The sequence below is a fragment of the Mytilus galloprovincialis genome, chromosome 7, assembly GCF_965363235.1.
Source record: "Mytilus galloprovincialis chromosome 7, xbMytGall1.hap1.1, whole genome shotgun sequence".
NCBI lineage: Eukaryota > Metazoa > Mollusca > Bivalvia > Mytilida > Mytilidae > Mytilus > Mytilus galloprovincialis.
This window is the reverse complement of record NC_134844.1, coordinates 81,617,506-81,639,695: the sequence shown is the minus strand read 5'-3', so window position 1 is coordinate 81,639,695 and position 22,190 is coordinate 81,617,506. Positions and strand designations below refer to the sequence as shown.

The 22,190-nt window shown below is 34.4% G+C and overlaps 1 protein-coding gene and 1 long non-coding RNA gene across 4 annotated transcripts in view; one reads left to right on the top strand and one right to left on the bottom strand.

Annotated features, from left to right (window-relative positions):
• The window catches only part of LOC143083789 (cytochrome c oxidase assembly protein COX18, mitochondrial-like), an 89,426-nt gene that overhangs the window by 35,143 nt on the left and 32,093 nt on the right, over positions 1-22,190 (bottom strand). The window contains exon 1 of one of the 3 annotated variants that reach the window (XM_076260142.1): positions 9,335-9,387. The exons of the other annotated variants lie outside the window; for them this stretch is intronic. The gene's annotated coding sequence lies outside the window, so the exon portion shown is untranslated. Of the gene's footprint in view, positions 1-9,334; positions 9,388-22,190 lie in introns of those variants that run through there. 3 annotated transcript variants of the gene reach the window in all.
• LOC143083791 (uncharacterized) lies at positions 5,696-7,562 on the top strand. Its single transcript, XR_012980880.1, has 2 exons — positions 5,696-6,539; positions 6,920-7,562. It is a non-coding gene; the product is annotated as an uncharacterized LOC143083791 (long non-coding RNA).

The window sequence follows — 22,190 nt, the reverse complement described above, 5'->3', positions numbered from 1 at the left end:
TTTGTTTGTTTTAATAGTTTAACCTTATAGCATCTACATCTTTGTACTATCATGGTACGATTTTGAAAATTGTATTCATTGTGTGTTCAACTATCCTACACGTCTTGATTCATTTGCATTATAGATCACATTTCAAAAGCACACTATCGGTTTGCGTTCTCAAAAATTCCGGATAAAATGTCAATGAATCCGGAATCAAAACATTTAATGTAGGCCGTTTGACATTCGAATTCAATATTAGATTAAGATATGTGGACGCAAATGCGTATTCTTTTCCTGAGTATCAGTGAGATGCTTTCTATTTACAATTTCGTGCGCTAAAATACTACTTGCATGTAATACTATTAAATTCACTCGTGAAAGCTTATTTTCGTTTTTGTTATCTAAATTCAGGACACGGCAGAAAGAGCTTTACATGTGACTTTCAAGCACGGTCATCATTACTAACGGTATTCTGACCTCGAGTTGTTTCTCTTTTGTTTCTTTTTTTAGTCACTGTCCTATTATAACGTTTGACCTTTTCGAAAAGCTAAGGGTTGTCTACCCAAGGAATAGATTCCGAATAGATTCCTTAACTTTGTAATGTATTTAGCCTTTTAACTTTTTTCATTCGAGCGTCACTGATGTTTTTTTTTTGTGAACTAAACTCGTGTCTGGCGTTTTTGATATCTACATACCATACCTTTTTATATACATTGGTTATTTTGAAAGTGTGTACAGGTATTCATAAACTTCTGAATTAAGAAATTCCATGGCAAAACTAAGTTTCCCTGTATAACGTTTGAATTGATTTCTGTAAAATCAGGAAATCCTTAAAATTTGAGATGTTTTATGAATCCAAAATAAGTCTCTTCATAAGAGGTCCCAATCAATTGCATGCCAAGACAGCTTCACAGTGGCGTAGCTTGCCTTCTGTTTATACCGAGGCAGTGGCGGATCCAGAACTTTTCCTAAGGGGGGGCCCACTGACTGACCTAAGAGGGGGCCCGCTCCAGTCATGCTTCAATGATTCCCTATATAATCAACCAAATTTTTCCCACGAAAGGGGGGGGCCGGGCCCCCCAGGGTCCCCCCCTGGATCCGCCTATGCAGCAGCCCCCCTGAAGCTATAGAGGTTTTTACAAATTGAACAAGAAAAAATCGTTAAAAACAGTTGCTGTTCAATGTTATTTCATCATAATAATGTTAATTATATGCCTTAAGCTTACTATCTATACTCAAAGCTATATAAAACTAGAGGCTCTAAAGAGCCTGTGTCGCTCACCTTGGTCTATGTGACTATTAAACAAAGGAAGCAGATGGATTCATGACAAAATTGTATTTTGGTGATGGTCATGTGTTTGTACATCTTACTTTACTGAACATCCTTGCTGCTTACAATTATCTCTATCTATAATGAACTTGTAGCCCAGTAGTTTCAGTGGAAAATGTTAGTAAAAATTTACAAAAATTGTTGAAAATTGACTATAAAGGACAATAACTCCTTAGGGGTCAATTGACCATTTCAGTCATGTTGACTTATTTGTAAATCTTACTTTGCTGAACATTATTGCTGTTTACAGTTTAACTCTATCTATAATAATATTCAAGACAATAACCAACCAGATGCTCCGCAGGGCGTAGCTTTATACGACCGCAGAGGTTGAACCCTGAACGGTTGGGGCAAGTATGGACACAACATTCAAGCTGGATTCAGCTCTAAATTTGGATTGTGATTAAATAGTTGACACAGCATAGGTTTCTGACACAGAATGAATGTGTTCTAATGAACTTAAAATTTTTGTTTTCTCTTAGAGCAATTCACTATGCTGTTGAATATTAATCCTCTCAAAAAAATGTTTGAAGAAATTTTCTTTTTTATTTATAAAATTTCAAATGAGAAAAATTGAACCCAATTTTTTTAATCACATCCCCCTTTCCCTTATTCCAAAACTAATCTCAATTAAAATTTCTAATAGAGTTTGCAACAATAACTACTCATTTAAATACATCATAAAATATTAAGATGTAAAAAAACTGCTTGTTATCACTGAATGGTAAAGATTATTTTAATTTATCAGTTGGTAGTAAAAAGTGAATATACATTGTATATTGTATATAACAAAGATTTAAGTTGATTCTGGACAAAAAAAGATAACTCCAATTAAAAAAAAATCTTGCTATTGCACAATATTTTGCAATTAGATATTTCTTGCTTACTATTCTGGACAAAGAAAGATAACTCTAATTAAAAAAAAATTAGCTATTTCACAATATTGTGCAATTAGATATTTCTTGCCATTGCACAATACTGTGCAATTGAAAAGACTTGCTATTGCACAATACTTAATATAATAATTTTAGATCCTGATTTGGACCAACTTGAAAACTGGGCCCATAATAAAAAATCTAAGTACATTTTTGGATTCAGCATATTAAAGAACCCCAAGATTTCAATTTTTGTTAAAATCAGACTAAGTTTAATTTTGGACCCTTTGGACTTTAGTGTAGACCAATTTGAAAACAGGACCAAAAATGAAGAATCTACATACACAGTTAGATTTGGTATATCAAAGAACCCCATTTATTCAATTTTTTATGAAATCAAACAAAGTTTAATTTTGGACCCCGATTTGGACCAACTTGAAAACTGGGCCAATAATCAAGAATCTAAGTACATTTTTAGATTCAGCATATCAAAGAACCTAACTGATTCATTTTTTGTCAAAATCAAACTAAGTTTAATTTTGGACCCTTTGGACCTTAATGTAGACCAATTTGAAAACGGGACCAAAAGTGAAGAATCTACATACACAGTCATGACAGTTAGATTCGGCATATCAAAGAACCCCAATTATTCAATTTTGATGAAATCAAACAAAGTTTAATTTTGGACCCTTTGGGCCCCTTATTTTGTTGGGACCAAAACTCCCAAAATCAATACCAACCTTCCTTTTATGGTCATAAACCTTGTGTTTAAATTTCATAGATTTCTATTTACTTAAACTAAAGTTATTGTGCGAAAACCAAGAATAATGCTTATTTGGGCCCTTTTTGGCCCCTAATTCCTAAACTGTTGAAACCAAAACTCCCAAAATCAATCCCAACTGTTCTTTTGTGGTCATAAACCTTGTGTCAAATTTCATAGATTTCTATTAACTTAAACTAAAGTTATAGTGCGAAAACCAAGAAAATGCTTATTTGGGCCCTTTTTGGCCCCTAATTCCTAAAATGTTGGGACCAAAACTCCCAAAATCAATACCAACCTTCCTTTTGTGGTCATAAACCTTGTGTTAAAATTTCATAGATTTCCATTCACTTTTACTAAAGTTAGAGTGCGAAAACTAAAAATATTCGGACGACGACGACGCAGACGACGACGCCAACGTGATAGCAATATACGACGAAATTTTTTTCAAATTTTGCAGTCGTATAAAAACAGAAAAATTTCCTTAAAATTACCAATTCAGGGGAAGGAACCCAACAACGGCTTGTCCGATTTATCTGAAAATTTCAGGGCAGATAGATCTTGACCTGATAAACAATTTAACCCCGTCAGATTTGCTCTAAACGCTTTGGTTTTTGAGTTATAAGCCAAAAACTGCATTTTACTTTTATGTTCTATTTCTAGCCATGGCGGCCATCTTGGTTGGATGGCCGGGTCATCAGACACATTTTTAAAACTAGATACCCCAAAGATGATTGTGGATAAGTTTGGATTAATTTGGCCCAGTAGTTTCAGAGGAGAAGATTTTTGTACAAGATAACAAAACTTCAAGAAAAATTGACAAAAAATGACTATAAAGGGCAATAACTCCTTAAGGGGTCAACTGACCATTTTGGTCGTGTTGACTTTTTTGTAGATCTTACTTTGCTGAACATTATTGCTATTTACAGTTTATCTCTATCTATAATTATATTCAAGATAATAACCAAAAACGGTGAAATTTCCTTAAAATTACCAATTTTGGGGCAGCAACCCAACAACGGGTTGTCCGATTCATCTGAAAATTTCAGGACAGATAGATCTTGACCTGATAAACAATTTTACCCCATGTCAGATTTGCTCTAAATGCTTTGGTTTCAGAGATATGAGCCAAAATCTACATTTTACCCCTATGTTATATTTTTAGCTGTGGCGGCCATCTTGGTTGGTTGGCCGGGTCACGCCACACATTTTTTTAACTAGATACCCCAATGATGATTTTGGTCAAGTTTGGTTAAATTTGGCCCAGTAGTTTCAGAGGAGAAGGTTTTTGTAAAAGTTAACAATGACGGACGACGACGGACGACAGACGACGGACGACGACGGACGCAGGACGCAAAGTGATGGGAAAAGCTCACTTGGCCCTTTGGGCCAGGTGAGCTAAAAAAATGATATGTGAAGGTATCACATTAGACAACCAATGAAAAGTCAGTTTACTGACTTGCTAGCAGTTACAGAAAGCAGGAACATATATATATACATTGACATACTGTTCCCAGCAGAAAGCCAGCTCAAATGCTTAATGGCTCCCAATATATTCCCAAGCCGTAGTACACTCTAATATAGTTGGCTGTACCTCACACGTCATATCACAAGAAATCATGACCTTGCTCGGTAGATAGAAGAAACCTGTACAAAATGTTCACTACAGAAAAAAAAAACCAAACGCAAATATTAAGGTTTATTTGTAAAAAGTTTTGTGATGATCATTTATTTGGTCGTAGGTCACCAATCAACGAATTATAGATAATCACCACAAAATGGCAGCTGGATTGAACAAACGAATTTCAGGATAAACTAGGAGAAAAACATATGCTACATCATCATGTAAAGTGTAGCACAGCACTTGTTTTAGTGGTGTATTCCTTCGAAGGTCTTGAAATTACATATTGAATGATTTTTAACTTTTTTTTCATTAACGATGAACATGACAACCGGCGAATAACTAACATTTACTTTATTCTGAAGTCTTCATTATAAATGAACAGTATTTGGTTGATATTTTTTTTTAATATAAACTGACATTATGTATTAACTAACTTAGTTAGTAACAGACATATTTCTCTGGAATTAGTGATTCCTTTAAATATTTTAAATTCCCTGCTTGTGAAAACGTACTATGAATTTAAAATAGCGAGAATAAAACTTGAAAACCACAACATATAAATTATTTTCTGTGCACTATAATATATAAATGCATATTTTGTTTTGTTTAGTACTAAAGTCAATGAACATAGTCGTAAGGGAACATGTCAACGGTTATAAATGAGGGTTTGAATGCTAAGAATGGGATTATCAAATATTTATTTTTTAATCATTGTCGCTCATAATTTGATTTTCCTTTATTTTATAATCTAGCACCATTTTAAATCCATATTCTTTTAAATTTAAATTAATTTCAGGGCCGATTTTTCTGTTTTCTTAAAACCTCACCCAGGCCCTCATATACTAGAAATTATTCTGACACAAAATTAACTAACTGACCTAAGGAGTAGGTTCAGTAAGACCCCTTTTTGGCCCCAAAATATAGCAGTTTCACAAAATTGTTAAAATGTAAACCTTTAGTTATTTATTGGACAGTAGAATGCTTCTGCTACATAAAGATGGGCTGTTTTTGACAATACAATGCACATATATCCGGTACTAGCACCATTTAGTCATGCTAAATTACTGAAATCCTCATAATTCTAGCATTTTAGTTAAATTTTAGACTATTTTGAAAATATGGGGTAATTGAAATATGTAATTGTAATTGACTGTAATTAATTACAATTTATCATGTAATTGAATGTAATGTGTAATTGAGCATTTTTTCAATTACATGTAATTGAATGTAATTAATTACATAGCCAAAATTGCCTGTAATTGACAATTACTTTTCAATTACAAGTCAATTACATTTGAAATTTTGGATCAAAAGATTAAATCTTGTGTTTTCTCAACAAATTATTAAAAGCAATAATCTTAACAAATGTTGTAAGCTGACAAAGAAAAGCCTTCACAGTATACTTTCTGTATTAACACAACCATGGTAGATTCTTCATTTTGTATTGAATGATAAAAAAAATGTAGACACATGCCATAATTTTAAAAGAAACCACTAGGAAGTCACTGTCTTGACCTTAATTAGTAGATTTAGATAGATATTTTAAGACATTGATTTAACATAATTAACTTTATTCAAGGACTTAAATAACCAATAAATATAACCTCTGGCTATTTGTTTTATTACAAACTATATAATGACTGTTTTTATAACAGTTATGTTAAACAGATATAAGGCTAATTAGAGAGAGATAAATATACCCCTAGGGCCTATAGGTACATGTTTAAATTCTTGAAGGGATAATGCATATGACAAAATCTCACTTGCAAAATTTGTTCACTATATATATGAATGTTGAAAGAAAACATTTTATCAGATTTAAAAATGAGCTCCAAGAGTGTACTGGAACATTTTACTGTTCCTGATGACTTCCAAAATGGAAATACTTTCAAAGGAAAATGTATGCATTGTGGCACCCTCATTAGTGGAAGTTATAAAGTTACATCCAACTTTGTTACACATATGAAGGTAATACTATATAAGAATTTTAAAAATTAATAAATTCATAATGCTTCTTTTTCATTTCTAATCAGATTTCATTTATCTTATATCCTCTAATAGCTTACATTTAAATTTGGAAAATATTTTGTTTATTAAATTAATTAGTTGTGATTAAAACTAAAGTTTATTTTTGTTTTAAGAAGTCAGATTTCTAAATCACTTATTTAAGATAAATAATTTGAATAAGCTGGGATAAAAATGAAAATCATTTCAAAAAATAAAAAATAGTGCTCTTTTTTTGTATCATTTACAATCAAATAAATTTAAATAAATGTAAAATTTCAATAGGTAAATTAAAACAATTTAATATTTTCAAGATATTAAATAAGGCCTTTTGTAATTTTCAGAGAAAACACAGAGATTTGTACATTCTGCATTCTGAGAATAAAGAAATTCAACCAACATTGACACAATGCATAAAAAAAAGTGTAAAATATTCACCGTCTGATCCAAAACAGTTAGAAATGACAAATGCTCTTATAATGTTCATAGCTGGGGATCTTTTACCACTCTCTATTGTCGAAAGTGAAGAATTTAAAAACTTGATGGAAAAAGCTGACACTAAGTATCAAGTGCCTAGCAGAAAGCATTTATCTTCGAAACTTCTACATGAAAAATCGGTTGAAATAAAAAATAACCTTGTAAATACTCTTAAAAGAGCTGAAAGTGTGTGTTTAACCATTGATCTCTGGTCTAGTAGACAAATGAGAGCTAAGTTAGCAGTGCAATATTTAGCTATTCCAGCCACATCTGCACCAGTTGAACGCTTATTTAGCACTGCTGGAAAAACATTTAGGCCCGAAAGGTGCAGACTGGCTGATGGAACATTTGAAAAGCTGATGATGGTCAAATGTAATGGGAAAATGCTTAAATAAGTTATATGACACAATACAAAAATGTATATACTAGTTGAACACTGTCTAATTGTTATAACTATAGAGCAATGTATAATACTTATGTACATATCATAGAATAAATGCATGTTTTCAATGTTTTATCTTAAATTTCCTTTCAAATGTAATTGAAGTAATTAATTACATTTGCCAAGTAATTGGAATGTAATTAATTACTTTCAAATGTAATTGACCCCATGTCTGCAGTATTTTCGTGTAAAACGAAAGTGGCCGCATTCGTGTTCATCCTTAATATTGAAATGTAAGTTGTATTTTATGATAATACATAACATATATAAAGGTTGAGGATGAACACGGATGCGGCCACTTTCATTTTTACCAAAAACCATCTGAAAAGTGACATTTTTCGGCTTATTAGGTAGATTTTTCATATTTGAGCTTGAATCGGATCGTTTTTAATGACTAAATCTGTTAAAATCTTTCACATAAACTAATTAATTCAAATAAAATATTTAAATAGACACTTAAGTGTTTAAAAAGTGGTCAAAATCTTTCGTCAGATGAACCTGAAATTTGAGGCCAAAATCGGTCCTTACCGGACCTACTCCTTTAATGGTAAAGTGATTTGATCGGTGACTCGTGAGTTGCATCCTCATCTATTCTACTCGCTGTTTTGTCAAAATCAAACTAAGTTTAATTTTGGACCCTTTGGACCTTAATGTAGACCAATTTGAAAACGGGACCAAAAGTGAAGAATCTACATACACAGTCATGACAGTTAGATTCGGCATATCAAAGAACCCCAATTATTCAATTTTGATGAAATCAAACAAAGTTTAATTTTGGACCCTTTGGGCCCCTTATTTTGTTGGGACCAAAACTCCCAAAATCAATACCAACCTTCCTTTTATGGTCATAAACCTTGTGTTTAAATTTCATAGATTTCTATTTACTTAAACTAAAGTTAATTTTCACACCTTTTGCATGAAGGAAAAAAAATGCCCATCAAAATCCAAAAGAGATTTTATCTTTCTGAAACACAAAATGCATTTAACTTTATTATATCTAGTGGATGCCAGGCATTAAAACTTTTCCAACTCCACAGGTAAGTCTGTACTCAGAGTAATTTTTGGCATGTAAATACAGCCATATTTGTCCGTTTGTTATGATGAACCTTAAGGTTCATGTGGACCCTATGGCTAAAATGGCCGTATTTTCACCTCAAAATTTACTCTGAGTACAGACAAACCTGCGCATCTGTAAAAAAATTCAGGCATAGCATGCCCTAGATAAATGACTTTTAAGTATGTTTTATGTTTTAGAAAAATAAAAACTTACCAGGATTTTGCTGTGCACTTTTTTTCATTCCTCCAGAAGGTGCCAAAATAAACTAAGTTGGGAAACAGGTTTGAAAACTTCCCCACAGGTAAAAATTAAAGTGAGCATTTTTAATTGACATGGACATTAGATGGACAATAGATACCTGACAATAATGGGTTATTTAAACTGTGTATCTGAGTGGACCATATCAAAGTTAACTCAACTAATTGTTAATTTTATCATCTTCTGCAGAGACGAAAAAAAATGTACGGCAAAATCCAGTTAAGTTATGAATTTTCTAAATCATACAATGCATTTGAATTCTATTTATCTAGGACATGCTATGCCTTAAAACTTTTCCAGATGCACGGGTTTGCCTGTACTCAGAGAAAATTTTGAGGTGAAAATACAGCCATTTTAGCCATAAAAAAATTTGAGCAAACCTGGGAAAAATCTTAAAAGGCATGATTTTACATCTCAAAACTTCTTCTTTCACGTTATAAACAGTATTGAGTCTACCCATTTATTTCTCACTACAGTTTGTAAAGAATAAAATAAACCATTGTCTTCTATAAACCATAAACTTACTTTGTTTTTGAGGGGAGAATTCAAGTCGGGGGAAAGAGACAATGTTATATTCTTCAATATGTATTTCCTTCCAATAATGGAACACCTCCTCAACGGATACGAATCGACGTTTTATATAAGTGCACTTCTACATAGTTTCTCTGTTTATAATGAAAATAAAACGGCATCTTCGATATACTGTTCCCAGATACCTCCCAGATAGAAATAAAAACAAATACACCAAAATAAAATCAAAATAAAATCAGTTATCTTAGACGGACGCGCAAGTTATTTTTTAGGGTTAAAGAAATAAATATTAAAGTTCGATCGTAATTATATATAACAAGAAGGGCCATAATGAGGTTTACAGAACATAACTTGAATCATTGGCAAACAATGAAGAAAAACAGCTAAAACTTTTAAATAATAAGAAAAGGTGCGTTCAAAACAAGCTAGGAAATAACATGAATAATAAGGTGGTAAAATATAAAGAAAAGAGAAAAATAGGCCAACTCAGTTTTACTGGTTTTTCCTATTGTATGTATTGGTACAATGTATTTCTTTTTCTTCCTGCGCATGCGTAAACTATTTGCCACTGGAAAACTATACAAATTAAACCGATTTATCAATCGTTGTAGCAGTTAAGGAAACACTCTTCATGATAAAACATTCCAAATCAGTTATTTTCAGTGTTCAATTGTGTAAATTTGCCCTTTGAGTTAAGCCATTTTAATTGATACTTTATAATGTTAAATTAAGAAATTGACGGAAATGGGAAATATGTGTCTTCCTATGTTGTGGTGTTACACTATTGATAAAAGCCCTTAAACCCATATAGCATTTCTTTGCACATGTCCGCATTCAGGAATGTTCAGAAGTTCTCGTTTCTCTGGGGTTTTTTTCATTTTTGGACAGATGAGACCGATGATATGATTTTCCCGTTTGAATGGTTTTCTTTAGTCATTTTTAGAACCCTTTATAGTTAGCAGTCCGGTGTGAACCAAGGCTTCGTATTGAAGTATGTACTCTGACAAATAATGGTCTACTTTTACACATTTTGACTTGGATTGAGAGTTGTCTCATCGGCGCACTCATGCCACATCTTCTTATATATATTTTGTCGCATATATTTGTACTGTGACCAGTCAATCTATATTCACGTTGAGGAACCACAAGCTTTGGGTGACTAGGGAATATAAATTTGATCCGACTTTGTAAAGACTTCTTCCGATCGTAACTTACTAAGTAAAACCCTTGACAAAGTAGGATGTAAAGAGAGTCCAAGTCTCGCTGCAAATTAAGGACCCTAAAGTTTAAATTTCCTTGCATATCCAATTTTACCCTGGTGTTTCCATTGGAAGACCAAATTTCCATCATGGTCGACCCCAATTACTGGACTTTTCTGTTGTATGTGTTTTCATTATGTAATTTGTTCTCGTCCTGAACATGCGTAAACTATTTGCCACTGGGCATTCAGCAGCCATATAAACAAGTAATAAACAACCTTCTTTATATCATATAAATGATAGTTCATGATAAACATCATGATTTTACGGAATCGAAATTTTTTTACTAACAACACAACTTCTAGGTTATCTACGTGCATAAATAAACGTATTGGTAATGCCACTACAGGCAAATTATTTAACAAAAATGCACGTGGATATCCACAAATGTTCCCGTGCAATGCCAAAAAAATGACTAACCTGTTTTAGATTAACTTCTCAAAATACTATAAGGTCAACAGTGAACGGGATAACCTTTTCGCTCTCTTTTTCTTGTGATATTACCTGAAAAACTCAAAACCTAATATGTTTGGTAACTTGAACCCAACCTAAGTGTGGTATTGAATATGTGGGACAGACGGGACGCGATTATAACAGAATAAATCAAGAACATCTCTACCGCTTTCGTAGACCCCAAAAATGCAAAAGTTTTCTCTAAAACCAATGACCGTTAGATTCTAAATTCTAGGTCATTTTTACGTGTACGCCCGAACTTCGGCGAGGAGTCTAAGGACCTGCCGGTAGTCGGTCCAAGTGAGGGGACAAAGCCCACGAAAGCAATATTGTATCGAGAATGAGATACCATTCCTGTCACTAAATAATCATCAATATTATTATACTGTGCTCAGAATCTAAATGATTTTTTTTACGTATAATCTATTCATCGTGTTAATTTAGAATCTAACGGTCATTGGTTTTAGAGAAATCGTCCAAACCAATTACTTTCAAATAAGAGTAAAAGGAGCTGTTGAGCCAAGCATTCTATCAACAACCAAAAAATCGTTAATGAACTTGAAATAATTAATTTTCAGAAATTTTCTGGTGCAATATTAACTATGATTCGCATTCTAAGAGTTCTGTAGAACCCTGGTTCTCGCCTGGGATTTCCTGCAGCAAAAAGTGAATCCATTTATCGGTCCTTTACAGCAGTTAAAAAAGATCGATCATTATTTAAGATATTTTTTCTTAATCTGGAATATTGACCTCTGTACAAGTGTCATTACCATCTATGCAGGTTTCAAAGTTAAGGAAGCTACCATTTAAATTATAGACAGGACAGGGGTTTTGAGTAAACAAAAAGGTAGGATGATCAACTAGGCAAAAAAAGAAAACAAGAAAACAGCATGTCAATTTATGTAAAATAAAAATAAAAAAACCCGGTATACTAATAAAAAAGGCAGGACCGAAAAAAAGTGAAAAATACAAAGACAGGACAGAGATTACGACTAAAAAAAATACAGGACAACATTTTTCATCCTAGCACCCCCCCCCCCCCCTTTTTCCCCTAAAAATCAACCGTAGCTCCCTTAACAAAATCCGAGACGTTTGTTAATTGCGTAAAGATAAGTCTGTCAGTTTGGTACTGAAAAATGTACGATTATTTTTCAAAATTTTGGCTTTAAATATTAATCATAATAAAGCTTCTTCCAAAGTTGACGCAGTAATTGATGTTCTATTATTAAGCTCTGGATAATCTTTTGATCATAAACAGTTTCTGTGCAACTTCCGTAAAGTTTCACAAAGATTTTACAAAGTTATTTATATTTAAAAAAACTTAAACCACATACTGACACTAAACTGACGCCGCCGACGAAAATTTAGGGTCGCCAATTTCCCTTTTCGTGACATAAATCAAAGGCTGGACAAAAGTTCAAACCACATAAATTATCGAATCTCATCGGGGTTGCGTTCAATTTTGTAGCAGTAACATATAAGGGCTACATACATTTTTGACTACTGAACGTGTAGCTAACCTTGCTGCTGTCAAGATTTAAAAATCCACGTAGCCCTATACGCAGATTTATATAGCTGCTACGATATTGAACGCAACCCATATAATGCATTTCTTTGAACAAAAGAAAAGTACTCCGAACTCACAGTAATTTCATACGTTTAGTATTACAGAATTTGAACAAATATATATATGATACGATATCATTTGGATAAAAAATGTGTATTTCGTCCCTTTTATTCGCATACAGTTTACAAGCCTTTGAAGAAAGAAGTGCACGCGCGCGGCTGATGTACATTTAACAAGTTCTTTTGATTTTATTAAGATTTGTTTTTTTTTAATCAAAATTTAAGTGTACGCCCGGGCGCTTTGACGTAAATGTAGCTGCGCGCCTGACAATGTTGATAATGAACAAGTCTCATTTTTAAATGATAATGTAGATCCTAGTAAGCTTAGAGTTGTATCTGCTTTAAGACGGATGAGCACTAAACAGTCCCCTTACTTTAAGGCATTTTATAAACATTTCCCGCTTGAGCTAACACTAGATACGGGTGCTGAGGTGAGTATGATAAAAGCTTCTTCCGCGGATTACATCGGCGTAACAATCAAGAAAAGCAACCATTCGGCTTTACAAGCTGACGGTGTTACCCCGTTAAATATGGTTGGTGAATGTCATTTCACACTTTCGAGAGACGGAATCGAGTTACAGTTAGAGGCCCTAGTAGTGAACGACTTGGACGTTGATATACTCGCCAGTATTTATTATATTCCTTTCATGTCATCGAACGACATCGCGATTTTCCCTAGCAAACATAAAATCGTAATACGCGACAAGGTAACTGTTATGTATGGTAGCCCAAACGAGGAACTTAACTCTAGTAAAACTCGCGTACGTAGAACACAGGCCTTTCTTATTCGGGCTCCATCAGCAAGTTCAGTAGTTTGGCCAGGATGTTACGGCGAATACGACATCCCATCGGAAATAGAATCGGATTGCATTCTCGCGATCGAGCCTCACACTAACGCTTCTCGTACGAAAGATTGGCCCAGTCCCCAAATTGCTCAGTCCGTCGAAGGCAAAATACGCATCGTGAATAACACGTCGGTACCGCAGTTCATACAACGAAATGAACATTTCTGTCGAGTACGACTTACGACTACCACAGACAACGCACCAGAGGCTCCGGACAATATCCGTGACATAAAAACAACAAACTACATAGACTCAACACATACTTCCCAAATTTTCAAACAAGTCTCTGTAGACCCAGATAATTTACTTAGTCCAGATCTCCAAACCCAGTTTAATGAACTTCTGCGAAAGTTCAGTGAAGTTTTTAGTCCTAACTTTTGAAGGATATAATGGGGAAATAGGTCCTTCTGACGCATCTGTTAATATGGGTCCTGTCCAGCCTCCCCAAAGGAAAGGTAGAATGCCACAGTATTCAAAAAATAATTTGGTAGAACTCCAAAACAAATTTGACGAATTGGAATGTAAAGGAGTGTTCCGTAAACCCGAAGACGTCGGAATTTCAGTCGAGTATATTAACCGCACGAGGATAATTCTGTCGCTAGGATAGGACCAGAAATCCCGCAGAAATAGTACCGGCAAATGCGTAGTAATCATTCATGTTATGTGGGGGACCAGGGGTTACCCAATGTTATTGCTGTATGTAAGTTTATATGGGGGACCAGGGGTAACCCAATGGTATTACTGTATGTAAGTTTATATGGGGGACCAGGGGTTACCCAATGTTATTGCTGTATGTAAGTTTATATGGGGGACCAGGGGTAACCGAATGTTATTATTGTATGTAAGTTTATATGGGGACCAGGGGTAACCGAATGTTATTACTGTATGTATGTTTATATAGGGGACCAGGGGGTAACCCAATGGTATTCAGGGCCGTAACTACATGGAGGCAAATGAGGCAAATGCCTCATGTGGAAAATTTAAAAAAAAACCAAAACATTAAAAAAAAACCTGAAACAAGATTATCTTCATATCAATCTGAATCGTTTTCACGGAAAATGTCTTGCAACAAGCAAGTTCTCCTCACTCTCTGATATCGCCCCTGCATGTTTTTTGTGATCCCGATGATGTTTCTATTTTACTTTTAGTTTTCAGAGTTGATGGTCTATTGTTTGTACTTCTGTGTTCCGGGTTTGTCTTTTGTTCATTTATTGTCCTACTTTATAACTATAGTCTGCAGAGTGTTGATTTTCATTTGTAAAGTGTGGTTTTGCAATGTTGCAAGTCCACCGATGTCCAGACATTGTACGAAAAACTATTTTAAGAATTTACGATGCTACTGGACATAGAAAAAAATTGTCGTTTCTGCATGGAGAATTGAACTTGATATCAAAGAAAACTGGCTCTTTTTTGTAGATAAAACTAGATAGCTGACATGGTTTAAATTAAAGTCAGACCACCAATTTCCCGGTATCAAATCATCTTTAAAAAAACGTAAATGTATTGCCATATGACCTTTTACATTGAAGGATTAAACTTGCATGAAGTCGTGTTCAGACTCTTTAACAGAAAATAAAAGAATATGGAGTAAACGTGCACAGGACCTAATCTCACACAAAGTCAATGCATAGAAAAAAAATACAAATCACCATTGGCCAAAGTTTTTTTTCCTATTCATCATCTTGATAGTTGATGGAAGGTCTTCAACAATAAAAGAATCATTAATACCGCAAAACAAGGTCAAGATGGTCCTTAGTGTCGACTTAAGCAGTACTAGTACTTAAAGTATAATACTGCATTGTCACTATATTTAAACCTAGTCACACTAAAAAAAAATCACTAAAGTCTGACTCGATTAAGCACAATACAAGACAAAAACAGACAGACATAATGATTATGAGAATTTCGGTTTTTGCTTTATCCTACATATCGGTCTACTTTTAATGTTGTCCCCGTAAACATAAAAGTTATTTTTCTCAGAGCTTCTGGGGGCCTTGAGCGGCCCCAAGACACCTCGCCAAAAATCTTTCGCCTCGCTACGCTCGGCGAATATATTTTGCCTCAATATTAAAAGAGGCTAGTTACGGCCCTGGTATTACTGTATGTAAGTTTATATGGGGGACCAGGGGTTACCCAATGTTATTGCTGTATGTAAGTTTATATGGGGGACCAGGGGTAACTCAATGGTATTACTGTATGTAAGTTTATATGGGGGACCAGGGGTTACCCAATGTTATTGCTGTATGTAAGTTTATATGGGGGACCAGGGGTAACCGAATGTTATTATTGTATGTAAGTTTATATGGGGACCAGGGGTAACCGAATGTTATTACTGTATGTATGTTTATATAGGGGACCAGGGGGTAACCCAATGGTATTACTGTATGTTAGTTTATATGGGGGACCAGGGGTTACCCAATGGTATTGCTGTATGTAAGTTTATATGGGGGACCAGGGGTAACCCAATGGTATTACTGTATGTAAGTTTATATGGGGGACCAGGGGTTATACCCAATGTTATTGCTGTATGTAAGTTTATATGGGGGACCAGGGGTAACTGAATGTTATTATTGTATGTAAGTTTATATGGGGACCAGGGGTAACCGAATGTTATTATTGTATGTATGTTTATATAGGGGACCAGGGGGTAACCCAATGGTATTACTGTATGTAAGTTTATATGGGGGACCAGGGGTTACCCAATGTTATTGCTGTATACATGTAAGTTTATATGGGGGACCAGGGGTAACCGACTGTTATTACTGTATGTAAGTTTATATTGGTGACTAGGGTAAAACAATGTTATTACTGTATGCAAGTTTTTATGAGAGACCAGGTGTAAAACAATTGTATAACTGTGTGTAAGTTTATATGGGGACCAGGGGTAAAACAATTTTATTACTGTATATTTAGTTAAATGGGAGAAAAGGGGTAAAACAATGTTATTACTGTATGTAAGTAAATATTGGCAGGTGTAACAAAATGTTAAAAAATGAAAGAAAAGAGGTGGTAACTTTGGAGTTCAAATAAAAATGTTTCGTAACTTTACCCACCTGGGTCTTTGGGTCCAGGCAACGTTAGGCAATTGCCTATCGAGTCTAAATAGTGTGGACAAAAGATTTGCCGTGAGGACTTTTCTTATCAATAATCTTATCGAAATGTAATAAATAAATTACCAGAGTGACTATTAGTGTTGAAATGGAATAACAATTCATTTCCTATTTGAGATTATTTGACATCAGATTTATAAGTACAAACATGTACGTGTCGTGTTGTTGCAAGTCCTCGATTTTTAGGCATGATCATGTTGGCGCTTTTTCTTATTGTTCGCTAGCTTGATGCATCTTATTGTTCGCTAGCTTGAGTCTCGTTTTTTTGTGCAAGGGTGCAACAGAAGCAGAAATGTTATAAAGTAACATCTCATTCTGAGTTCATCAAACTTTCCATCAAGCAACTTGTTATTTTTTTTTTCGAATGTCGGAGCCCCGCTTGACAGTCTCCCGAATTACCAAAATATTAGAAAACGGTGCAGTTCCATACCCACAATGTGTACCTGGTCAGAATTGATTTTTTAAAGTAAACTATCTGTTGGTACCTCATCAGAACCAACCTTTATTTATAGTTGAAAAACTGGACCGATCCAATTCCCCCCCCCCCCCCCACCCGGAAAAATTGGCATGATCCAACTTTTTCCCCTCAGTGTTATGGTGGGGGGACCAGGATCAAGCCAATTTCCCCCCTAATAGCACGAAAAGCTAATGTTTCCCCCTTGAATTATAACGTCGCCGACGTCAGTTAAGGGCATACGATACAGTTACAGTGAAGGTAATGACGTTGCTAACGTAAAATGTTATTTTCGCGACGTCAAACTCTGGCATATCGGGAAAAGATGCATTTTTCGACTGATTCTTATCATTCAAACTGATTTAATTTGAAAACGAGTGCATGGACCCCTATTTTTTAAAACAGCAATTTGTTTCATTTTGCAAGGAGATTATGTGACCCAAATTTTATAAAACTGTAAATAGCGCAATTTTTTAAATTTTGATAAACATGCAGCAAAAAATGACGTTTTTTCCTCTATTCATGAACATTTGATAAATATAGAGTTATTTCGGAATAAAAATTGCATAATTTTTATTGATACTTATAAAATGCAGAAAGTACCGATTATTTAACAAAAAGCATTTTGTGTTTATCTTTTAAAACAAAAAAGTTATGTCTTTCTTTCGAAAAAGAAAATACGGACACAAATCTGAATTTTGAGCAAATATACAAAATTTCGACCTTATTTTACTCAAAAAGTAGCACATGAAGGTATATTTTTTATTACATATTTGATTTATTTAGGTAAAAAATAGCCTATATGCAATTTTTCATCAACTTGTAAATACAGGTTCAAAACTGTATCGTATGCCCTTAATATACATGTGTTATATATATTTTTATATTTTAATGTTGTCTGTTTGGTATTAAATTGACAATTAACCAATAATAACTAACAACATAATTGTACAACATGCTCCTGGCTTCGAAATGGCACATAAAGAAGGTGGCGGCATTAAAAATTTACACCCCCAAATAATCCAGCCTTGGATAGCAAACCATAAGAAAAAAATGTAAAATATCAGTTGCAATTGGTTTCACTAAAAATGTTGGTATGGTCCACAATAATCACTTAGCACCGGAAAAGAGTACTCTCAGTTACTGAAAGCTATTTCAAACCCAATTACAACTAATAACAATCATGTTCTCCAAGACTGGTTGTTGTTTAATAACGTAATGACTACTAACGATTTGTTTTGTATGAGACATTGCTACATTTCATATAAAAAGGCACGCAGAGACAGACATTAACTGCTAAACCATGTACATTTAGTATAGTTGTGACATGACAGTTTTTCAACCCGAGATAGATAAGACTATCTTATTTTTAAGTTTTACTTGTCATACTAGCCTGCTTTCAGAAAAACTAAACCTGCAAAGTCAATTGTTGTGGCAATACATATTAAAAATGTTTCTTGGCTTATGATAAATCCCAACGAAAACTTTTTGTCATTTCAAAGCATTAGGGTATTGGTAAGGAGTATACACCTATAGCAAGTTTTCAGGTCAAAAGAATGCAGGTAAATGTCAGCATAATGAAGATTTTGAATATAAGACAAAACACGCAACAAAATGCAATTACAGACGGACTGATGAACATGTAGACAGACGATGGACACATTGACCAGTATAATATGGTAGACATATAGACCGACTGGTAGACGTGTATAAACAGACTGGTAAGCACATACACAGACTGGTATAGTAGGCAGATTGATGGATACTAAACTGACTGGTAAACATGTAGCTAGACTTTTGAACACGGAGACAGACTGGTGGACATCTAGACAGAATAGTAGACACAAAGACGGACTGGTGAAAATGAAGACTATTGAAAATGCATACAGACTGTTTTGTCACATAGAATAACCGATGAAAATGTAGACCGAATGTTATTACTGTATGTATGTTTATATAGGGGACCAGGGGGTAACCCAATGGTATTACTGTATGTAAGTTTATATGGGGGACCAGGGGTTACCCAATGTTATTGCTGTATGTAGGTTTATATGGGGGACCAGGGGTAACCCAATGGTATTACTGTATGTAAGTTTATATGGGGGACCAGGGGTTACCCAATGTTATTGCTGTATGTAAGTTTATATTGGGGACCAGGTAACCCAATGTTATTGGATCGGTCCAGTTTTTCGCCCGGAAAAAACTGGCATGGGGGAAGAATGGCTATAGGACACCAGCATTCAGTTTAATTAGGAAATTAAATTCTGACCAGGTATTTCTGTTTTTACTGCAAATAAAGTTTGGTTCTGAGGAGATACCGACATAAAAAGTTTAGTGAGAAAATATTGTTTCGGACAATGTATGGTTATTTTTACTATGAATAACGGTTGATACTGAGGAGGTACCGACATAAAGTTTACTTACAAAATTTGGTTTTGGTAAGGTATAAATGTTTTTTTTTTTGTAAATTTTATTTTTTTTATTTTTTTTTGTGCTAAAGAGGTCAAAATTAAGTCCGGATCAGGTACTGCTGTTTTTACCGTAAATAAAGGATGGTTCCGAGGAGGTAACGATATTGGATTAATTAAAAAAAAATGAACATGTATTGCTGTTATTACTGCACATAAAAGCTGGTTCTGATGACGTACCGACAGAATTGTTTTCTAAACAAAAATTGTTCGAACAATGTATAGTTGTTTTTACTTTATATGACGGCTTGTTCTGAGGAGGTACCGACAGTCAATTTACTAAGAAAATTCAATTCTTACCAGGTATTACAATGTTATTATTGTATGTAAGTTTATATGGGGACCAGGGGTAACCGAATGTTATTACTGTATGTATGTTTATATAGGAGACCAGGGGGTAACCCAATGGTATTACTGTATGTAAGTTTATATGGGGGACCAGGGGTTACCCAATGTTATTGCTGTATGTAAGTTTATATGGGGGACCAGGGGTTACCCAATGGTATTACTGATTGTAAGTTTATATGGGGGACCAGGGGTTACCCAATGTTATTGCTGTATGTAAGTTTATATGGGGGACCAGGGGTAACCCAATGGTATTACTGTATGTAAGTTTATATGGGGGACCAGGGGTTACCCAATGTTGTTGCTGTATGTAAGTTTATATGGGGGACCAGGGGTAACCGAATGTTATTATTGTATGTAAGTTTATATGGGGACCAGGGGTAACCGAATGTTATTACTGTATGTATGTTTATATAGGGGACCAGGGGGTAACCCAATGGTATTACTGTATGTTAGTTTATATGGGGGACCAGGGGTTACCCAATGTTATTGCTGTATGTAAGTTTATATGGGGGACCAGGGGTTATACCCAATGTTATTGCTGTATGTAAGTTTATATGGGGGACCAGGGGTAACTGAATGTTATTATTGTATGTAAGTTTATATGGGGACCAGGGGTAACCGAATGTTATTACTGTATGTATGTTTATATAGGGGACCAGGGGGTAACCCAATGGTATTACTGTATGTAAGTTTATATGGGGGACCAGGGGTTACCCAATGTTATTGCTGTATACATGTAAGTTTATATGGGGGACCAGGGGTAACCGACTGTTATTACTGTATGTAAGTTTATATTGGTGACTAGGGTAAAACAATGTTATTACTGTATGCAAGTTTTTATGAGAGACCAGGTGTAAAACAATTGTATAACTGTGTGTAAGTTTATATGGGGACCAGGGGTAAAACAATTTTATTACTGTATATTTAGTTTAAATGGGAGAAAAGGGGTAAAACAATGTTATTACTGTATGTAAGTAAATATTGGCAGGTGTAACAAAATGTTATAACTGTATATTGTAAGTTTATATTGGGGACCAGGGGTAACCGAATGTCATTAGGCAACAACTTTTTGAAAAAAATATTTTGATGGCCTAGCTGACCGAAAAAAAAATTATATTTTGCACTGAAGCTGAAAAAATTTTTATGCTGTCACCTGCTTGAAAATTTTTTTTTGCACTGCTGAATTTGAGAATGGTGAAACTAACAACAGACGAGACAGTAAAACAGCAGATTATAAACATCTGTCTAGTATACAGATTAAGCTAAGACTTCTATTTATAGATCTTTATACCTTATCACTTTTTGTATGTTCCTATAATAGTGTTTGATCCAGAAATATTTATAAGAATTCCAAATCTCCCGCATATATATGTTACTACTGTAAGACCATACTTAAAACTGCAACTATTATAAACATGAAATGGTCATTTTATAACAGGAATAGATATGGTATCATAAGCAGTCTTTTAAGATAGCCCTGATTGTGTATGACACAGACTTGTATACTGGTAGTATTTTCTGTTTGGAATGTCAATTATCATAGTTGGAAACAGTGGATTTTATAAGTTGGAGCTACTCACTATTTGCCATTACATATGGCAATGGTGGCCACTTCAATTGCAGTATTAAAATTTAAGGATACCTGTATGACGGACTCCGAGAATATCATAATGTAGAAAGTGGGCTAAAAAAAACCAACTGAGACAACAGCCAATGCCAGGATATAGACAGAGCCATGCACTTTACATTTTACATCAATTAAAAAATTAAAATGAATTTTATGTTAACTTTATGGTTTTGTGAAAAAAAAATTGTATTTCTGTTCCACATTATAGGAAAAAAAATGTTGCTTTCCTTCTCATAAGAAAATAAATATTTTGTCGGAAGAAGGTTCTGAAAAAAAAATTATGAACACAATAAAAATCCCAGGCCCCCCCCCCCCCCAGATAAGAAAATGGTTGTTGCCTTACTGTATGTAAGTTTATATTGGAGACAAGAAGTAACCGAATGTTATTACTGTAAGTAAGTATCTATTGGGGACCAAGGTTAACTGAATGTTAATACTGTATGAAAGCTTATATGTAAGTATCTCTTGGGGACCAGGCGTAACCAAATAATACGTCTTTATGACTTATATATTTCTTTTTGAGGCAAGGGGACCAGGGATACCCTAATTATTTCTATAAGCATTTTCTATACAGGATCGGGGATAGCCCAACGTTATTTCTATATGCATGTTCTATAGTGGACCAAGGGGTAACCCAATGTTATGTCAACATGTAAGTTT